The sequence below is a fragment of the Pseudorca crassidens genome, chromosome 10 (genome assembly GCF_039906515.1).
Source record: "Pseudorca crassidens isolate mPseCra1 chromosome 10, mPseCra1.hap1, whole genome shotgun sequence".
In the NCBI taxonomy this organism is placed as follows: Eukaryota; Metazoa; Chordata; class Mammalia; order Artiodactyla; family Delphinidae; genus Pseudorca; species Pseudorca crassidens.
Genome location: NC_090305.1, coordinates 71,927,853 through 71,933,920, shown reverse-complemented (window position 1 = coordinate 71,933,920; position 6,068 = coordinate 71,927,853).

The window sequence follows — 6,068 nt, the reverse complement described above, 5'->3', positions numbered from 1 at the left end:
AAGGGTGGAGGGAGAAGTAGGGAGGTTGGCGCAGTTGGTTCTGAGCTGCTGCTGCTGCTTCCCAAGCACCACCAGGTTCGCCTGCAACCTGCCTTCCAGCCCAGAGGTGGAAACTCTCACCCTCAGCTGGCCCGGCCCCAGGGGTCTAGGGAGCTGCCTTATAGTCTGACCTCTGTGGTCCGAGGTCTCCTGGGGTAGGGAGGACACTTGCTTATTGTTCCAGTTCCTTCCCATGCCTTCTTAACCAGCAACCTCAGAGAAGCAGAGGGAAAGAGAGAATGAAGCTCTCAGGTTGGCATCAGAGCTGCAGGCTTCAAGAAAAACAAGAATCTCCCACCCAGCACCACAGACCCAGCAGTCCTCAATTCCAAGTGTGCAGAACTGCCTCCCCACGACTTGTGAAAATGCAGTTTCCTGGGCCTTGCCTCTGGGGCCGGACTCTGTATTTGACAGCTGGTCCAGGAGCTTCTGCTCACACTTAGAAAGCTGTGCAGGCCCGAGCCCCAGCCTCTGCGTGGCGCTGGTTCCCTCACCCCCGTGGCCACAGCTTATCTCTCCCTTGCTCCCTGGGCTCAGCTACGGTAGGCCTTGCCTGTAGCCAAATGCATAGGCCCTTATCCCGACCTAGGACAGACTAATGCCAGGGAAAGAGGGCTGGGCGCTCTCAGCCACTGGTGGGGTTCCCAGGAGATCCAGAGTCCTTGGGGAGATGAGGCACTCACAGACATGTCTGTTTGTCCGCCCAGCAACCTGGACAGTATGAAGCAGCCACACCCACAGTCAGCTCGCAAGGCTACTCAGCCAGGTTTGGCTGGACCAGAGGCTGTGTGCCTGCGTTTAACACCAATTCCAAAGGGTGCCAGGAAGAGCAGGGGCGGGGAGGAGTCCTGAGCCAGGGCTTATCAGCCTGCTGGCACCAACTGGAGGCAACTTAAGCACCAGAAGCGGACATCAGGGCAAACACCAGGGAGGCTGGCCCCAGGCACTGCCGGAAGCCCACATGGGTAGGGGGAGGAGGAGAGCAGGCAAGCCCGCTCTTCCTGCCTGGGACCAGTGGGGTGGGGGGAAGAGGATAGCTCTCAGCCAGAGCTCTGGGTCCTGACACAATTCTGATGCCCCTTCTTGTATAATCCAAAATAAACTACAGTAAACCAGAAAAAAAGAGTAAGGAAATCCATGGAGGTCTGCAAAGCAGCAGCCTGGGGACAGGGAGCTGGGGTGGGTGCCACCTGCTGGTCATCCCTGGTACTGTGATGCCTGAAATGGATCCCCAAGGTGGGGCTGAGACGAGGAGTGGGACGGCGGCTGTTGTCCCAGGACTGGGCTGCAGCCAGCCAGGACCAGAGGAGTGGGAAGTGAAGGTGACATTGCTGAACACCTCCTGCAAGCCAGCGCTTTATGTGTATACATCTATTTAGCCCTTCCAACTGGATGAGGTAGAACTGAGGCTCAGATGAGACACCAGTTACTCCAGCACAGTAGCAAAAGGCAGAGCTGGGATTGGAACCCGGGTCTCTCTCACTCCGAGACCTCAGCCTCTGCACCCTCAGCCCCCTGGAGAAGGGGTTGTGCAGCGGGCACCTGGAGAAGGGCCTTAGGTCCTGCAGCACCATGGCCATGGGGAGCGTGGACAGAGCACGCTGGAGCTCAGATTCTGTACAGCTGTCAGCAAAGCCCCCTGTGGTCGTTGGGGCCTAAGGCCCATGCACGTAAGTTTCTAGAAGCAAATGGTGGGAAAAGGGCACCTGAGCCATGGACACAGGCCCAGGCCTGCAGGGAGGCTGGGGTAGACCTGCTGGGCCCACCTATATGCATCAGCCATGGCCCCAAGGACCTGGGCAGCCCTGGATAATCCAAGCAGAGGGACAGGACAGGCAGCTGCCCCAACACCCCAGCCTGCTAAGCCTCTTGAAACCCACACAGCTTGTGAGGGAGACGACAAAGGCCTGGGCGGGCAGGCCCTTGGGGCTTGGGCAGGATACGGAGGAAGTGACAATACCCCCAAGGCCTCAGACCTAGTCCTAAGACATCAGGGACACAGGAAACTGGGACACTTATGGACCCAGAGCCCATGATGAGCCTTTGAAACCCTGCTTCCTCTCTTTGGCTGAGAAGACATAGTATAAAACGTGCTTGGTAGGGACTTCCCTACGGGTCCAGCGATTAAGACTCCGCACTTCCACTGCAGGGACGGCGGGTTTGATCCCTGGTCAGGGAACTAAGACCCCACATTCTGTGCGGTGTGGCCAAGCACGTGCAGGAAGCCCAGTCAGCTGGGCCCTCATGAGAGTCCTAGGAACCTGTTATTTCCTCCTCAGCCCCTGGCCAGGGAGGATGAGAAGCCAGGACACAGTGTCCAAGGCTCTCCTTGGCCTGACCTCCCAGCCAGAAAGGCCTGGCCAAGCCTCACAGCTTAGGCAGCTGAGTGGGAGGTCAGTATGGCCTGGGGAGGGTCAGCTTCAGGGCCCCACAACAGCCTCAGGACAAACTCCTGGCACCAGTGAAGGGCCTCCCAGCCCAGCTGGCAGGGAGGGGAGGCCAGGGACCACTTTTCTTCACACCACCCCACAGCCGTGCATGTGACATGGCTACAGGGGTGAGGGGTGCCCTGGGGACTTCTCGGTTCTCAGGCGAGGCTGAGCTAGGTGAGCCTGACAAAATCATACAGGTCTTTTCTGCCTTCTTCTACTTACCATATGTTTTTAAGGTTCACCCATGTATCAGAATTTCATTTCTTTTTATTGCCAAATAATATATATTATTGTATGGTTATACCGCATTTTATTTTTCCATTCATCAGTTATTTCTTCTTTTTGTCTACTATAAGTAACGCTTCTATAAACATTTGTGGTCTGGGGGGACATATGTTCTCACTTCTCTTGGGTGTATACCTAGGATTGGAATTGCTGGTAACTATCTATGTTTAACTTTCTGAGGAACTGCAAGGCTGATGGCTGTGCCATTTTACGTTCCCACCAGCAATGCATAACAGATCCAATTTCTCTTCACCCTTGCCAACACTTGGAGTTATCTTTTTTATTACAGGTGAGGTGGTATCTCATGGTTTTGATCTGCATTCTCACGATGGATAATGGTGTGGAACATCTTTTTATATGCTTATTGGCCATTTGCACACCTTCTTTGGAGAAATATCTATATGGATTCTTTGCCTATTTTTAAAATTGGGTTATTTTTCTTCTTATTATTGAATTGTATGGACTGAATGTTTGTATCCCCTCAAAGTCCATATATGGAAATTCTCATCCCCAGTGTGATGCAATTTGGAGCTAGGGCCTTTGGAAGATAATTAGGGTTGGATAAGGTCATGAGGGTGGAGCTCTTACAATGGAATTAATGCCCTTTTAAAAGAGGAAGCAAAGGGGGCTTCCCTGGTGGCGCAGTGTTTGAGAATCTGCCTGCCAATGCAGGGGACACGGGTTCAAGCCCTGGTCTGGGAAGATCCCACATGTTGCGGAGCAACTAGGCCTGTGAGCCACAACTACTGAGCCTGTGCGTCTGGAGCCTGTGCTCCGCAACAAGAGAGGCCGCGATAGTGAGAGGCCCACGCACCACGATGAAGAGTGGCCCCCGCTTGCCACAACTAGAGAAAGCCCTCGCACAAAAACGAAGACCCAACACAGCCAAAAAAAAAGAGGAAGCAAATAAGATCTGTCTTGTGTTATGTGAGGACATAACTAAAAAGCCATCTGCGCTGAGGGCACCTTGATCTTGGACTTTCCAGAACTATGAGAAATAAATAATTGTTGGCTAAACCACCCAGTCTACGGTAATTTATAACAGTAGCCCAAACTAAGACAAATTGTAAGAGTTCTTTATTTATGTAGTCCAGATACAAGTCCCTTATCAGAATTATGATTTGAAAATATTTTCTCCTGTTCTGTGGGTCTGCCATTTTTTTTAATCTTTTTTGTTGAGATAATTGTGGATTCACAAGAAGTTGCAAAAAAAGAAGAGGTCTCATGACCTCAACCAGCTTTCCCCAGTGGTGGCATCTTACATAACTATTGTGCATCACCAAGACCAGAACATGCACGTTTGTACAACGTCTCAGGTGACCACAAACCTTACTAAGATTTCACCAGTTCCTGTCTTTTTCATAGGACTTGAAGGCCTTCACTTCTTGTCCTTTCTGTGGTGAGGACAGGGGGGCAGAATGTGAGATGTCTCACTGCAGCCGGGGACCAAATGCTCCTTTCTCTCCCAGTGAGGACACCTGTGCTTCCAGGATCTCCGTGTAGAGATCCACACAGACGCCTCTTGCAGCACAGCTGGGGTCACAACCGTTCCCTCATCTCACCAAAGATCACCTCCCCGGATGTTGTGTGTAGGGGGATCCAGGTTCTGCCACAAAGAAAGCTGCCACTTAAAACAGCCTGTCCTTCCCAGCCTCCGGGACAATGGGTTTTGGGGGTGGGTATTACTTTAATAATTAAAGCATTTCAGAGACAGGTTCCAGCCCTCCTCCCCAAGATGAGTCCCTGCCTGGGGCTCCCCTGTGCTCTTCTGTCCCCTTCGGGGTGGGGGGAGAGGTAACAGGAGAGCAAGGGCACACTGGCAAGTGCTCTGGGCAGGATTCCAGAAATCACTAACTCTTGGGGATCTGGGTGTTACAGACATGGGGATTTGAAGTATGAATCTGGGAAAATACATAAGGGCAAAGACAGGCTGCCCACTCTCACCACTATTATTCAACATTGTTTTGGAAGTTTTAGCCACAACAATCAGAGAAGAAAAAGAAATAAAAGGAATCCAAATCGGAAAAGAAGAAGTAAAGCTGTCACTGTTTGCAGATGACATGATACTATACATAGAGAATCCTAAGGATGCTACCAGAAAACTACTAGAGCTAATCAATGAATTTGGTTAAGTGGCAGGATACAAAATTAATGCACAGAAATCTCTTGCATTCCTATACACTAATGATGAAAAATCTGAAAGTGAAATTAAGGAAACACTACCATTTACCACTGCAGCAAAAAGAATAAAATACCTAGGAATAAACCTATCTAAGGAGACAAAAGACCTGTATGCAGAAATCTATAAGACAGTGATGGGGCTTCCCTGGTGGTACAGTGGTTAAGAATCCACCTGCCAATGCAGGGGACACAGGTTCAAGCCCTGGTCCAGGAAGATCCCACATGCCGCAAAGCAACCAAGTCCGTGCGCCACAACTACTGAGCCTGCGCTCTAGAGCCCGCGAGCCACAACTACTGAAGCCCGCACACCTAGAGCCTGTGCTCCACAACAAGAGAAGCCACCGCAATGAGAAGCCCATGCACCGCAACAAAGAGTAGCCCCCGCTCGCTGCAACTAGAGAAAGCCCGCATGCAGCAACGAAGACCCAACGCGGCAAAAATAAATAAATTTATTTTTTTAAAAAAAGACACTGATGAAAGAAATTAAAGATGATACAAACGGATGGAGAGATATACCATGTTCTTGGATTGGAAGAATCAACATTGTGAAAGGGACTATACTACCCAAAGCAATCTACAGATTCAATGCAATCCCTCTCAAACTACCAATGGCATTTTTCACAGAACCAGAACAAAAAAATTCACAATTTGTATGGAAACACAAAAGACCCCGAATAGCCAAAGCAATCTGGAGAAAGAAAAACAGAGCTGGAGGAAGCAGGCTCCCTGACTTCAGACTATACTACAAAGCTACAGTAAACAAGACAGTTTGGTACTGGCACAAAAACAGAAATATAGATCAATGGAACACGATAGAAAGCCCTGAGATAAACCCACGCACCTATGGTCACCTTATTTTTGATAAAGGAGGCAAGAACACACAATGGAGAACGACAGCATGTTCAATAAGTGGTGCTGGGAAAACTGGACAGCTACATGTAAAAGAATGAAGTTAGAACACTCCCTAACACCATACACAAAAATAAACTCAAAATGGATTAAAGACCTAAATGTAAGGCCAGACACTATAAAACTCTTAGAGGAAAATATAGGCAAAACACTCTTTGACATAAATCACAGCAAGATCCTTTTTGACCCACCTCCTAGAGAAATGGAAATAAAAACAAAAAT